At 45.5% G+C, this 2,144-nt stretch overlaps 1 pseudogene; it reads right to left on the bottom strand.

Annotated features, from left to right (window-relative positions):
* Nucleotides 1–214: 214 nt before the first annotated feature.
* LOC101272312 (olfactory receptor 5A1-like) lies at nucleotides 215–1,804 on the bottom strand (annotated as a pseudogene).
* Between the last annotated feature and the right edge of the window lie 340 nt (nucleotides 1,805–2,144).

The raw sequence follows: 2,144 nt of genomic DNA, 5'->3' as shown, positions 1-2,144 counted from the left end.
ACAGATATGGAATCAGAGCTGCCAGAGGAAGACTCTCTTCTCTGACTCTGTTCCTTAAATCAGGTCCCACCCAATCACTAGGCCGTTTCAGTCAAGAAAACTAACCGTATGGCACTCTGCTCTCCTTTAGGGCTTCTCCCTTACCCTTATCTCTGCTCTTTGCTCACAGTGATTTCACATCTTTGGATCTGCTGGTTTAGGTCCCTGTTTCTGACCCCAGGGGACACCATGACCCCACAGATGTGACCCTGGTCTCTTTTCACACACGGTTTACAGATACCCTATTGCTTTGCTGGCTCCGAGTCACCACTGCTGAACCCAGTTCAATGAGGGCTCTCAGGTCAGAGAGTCAGCCTTCCTGGTCAGTATCAACCTTTGGATAGGTAAGTATCCAAGGCAAAGGGAACAAAAAATGTGTCCCAAATAGTGAATGGACTGGTATGAGTGGTGTTTTGTAAACAGGTCTCTAATCAATGCTCATGGTCCTAGGCCATGCCCCAGCTGGCTCTGAGGCATCCTGGACACAGCACCTGAGGCCATAAAGCTAAGGAATATCATAGCAAAGCATATTTATTTTCTATTGCAAGTGATCAAAATTGAAACCCTACCAGTCTATGACAAGAAAAGTAAAAGGAAGGAACAAACCTTTGTAGAGCCTAATTACACAGTAGGCATGTAGGTTGGGGATCTTACTTGAAAGAGTTTCTTTAAATTATTATTCAGATTCCTATTATTACTAATAATAAGTGGGCCACTTATTATTATGATTACATATAGCAAAACTTAAGGGATTTTTGTTTGTTTTTTCTTTTAAACTCAAGGAACTATAAGACACAGAGAGGACATCTGCTTCTTTCTCTCCTTGAGCTTTTTCAATGTATCTTTGATCTCCTTGATGGGGAGATGGGGCTCATCATGGGAATCACAGCTCCATAGAGCATGGACACCACCTTATCTTGGTCTAATGAGTAGCCAGCACTAGAATGGAGATATGAGAAGAGACCAGAGCCATAGAAGAGAATCACTGTGGTCAGATGAAAGGAACAGGTGTTGAAAGACTTTGTTGGCCCTTGGGTTGAATGGATCTTCATGACAGCAGCAATGATGTAGCCATAGGGAACCAGGACCACAAGAGCTGAAGTCCCACCAACTGTACACACAACAAGAAAGTTCATTACCTGACTGAGGAAGGTACTAGAACAAGGCAAGACCAGCAGCGGTGGCAGGTCACAGAAAAAGTGGTTAATGATTCGTGGCCCACAGAAATGGAGCCAGAATATAGAGCTGGTTTGGACCAATCCGGTGAGGAATCCTCCAGCATGCGCTGTAATGGCCATCCCCATTAGATGGTGGGTGTCACGAAGGCTGTGTAGAGCAGAGGGTTGGAGATGGCAGCGTACCAGTCATATGCCATGGCTTCCAGGAGACAGCCCTCTGTGCTCACCATGCCAATGAAGAAGAAAAATTGAGCATCACAGCCCACAAAGGAGATGGTCTTCTGCTCCTTGAAGAAGTCACAGAGCATCTTAAGGGCTATAGAGGAGGTGTATGAAATATCAGTGAAGGACAGTTACAAAGGAAGAAACACATGGTGGGGTGGAGGTGTGAGTCCATGGCAATCAAGACAGTAAGGCCCAGGTTCCAAGCCAGAGTCATGGAGTAGATCCCCAGAAACAGCACAAAGAGGGTAACTTGCTGCTCTGGAGGCTCTGAAAATCCCCGAAGGATGAAACTGGTCATCATGCTGATATTCCTTCCCAGGGCCATCTCTCTTCTCTCCGCTGCCTTCAAAGCCCCAAAATGAGATTCCTGGGGCAAAGAAAATCCAGGTGAAGAAACCATTTTGTTCTGTCATGGAAACATAGATGCCCCAGAGCCAGAAGAGACAGTGGAAGGCAAATGTCCTACCCCCATCCAATGCAGAAATCCCCTCTACAGCATTTATTGGGTCTTTCAAAGAGATTGTTGTCACCCTGATCCGATTCATTTGTTTATGCAGAAGTGACAGGTCCCAGAAGAGACTGGCATTTTTGCATTACCTGGATCATCACCTTCACTGTCAATGTCACGACTTCATCAAAGGAGGTTGTTAATAGCCCTTGGACTAAGTACCCCCACTTTTTTTTCCAGTTGATCCAAGCATT

This window comes from Orcinus orca, chromosome 8 (genome assembly GCF_937001465.1).
Source record: "Orcinus orca chromosome 8, mOrcOrc1.1, whole genome shotgun sequence".
NCBI lineage: Eukaryota > Metazoa > Chordata > Mammalia > Artiodactyla > Delphinidae > Orcinus > Orcinus orca.
The sequence above is the reverse complement of the archived record's forward strand: the minus strand, read 5'-3'. Positions and strand labels throughout refer to the sequence as shown.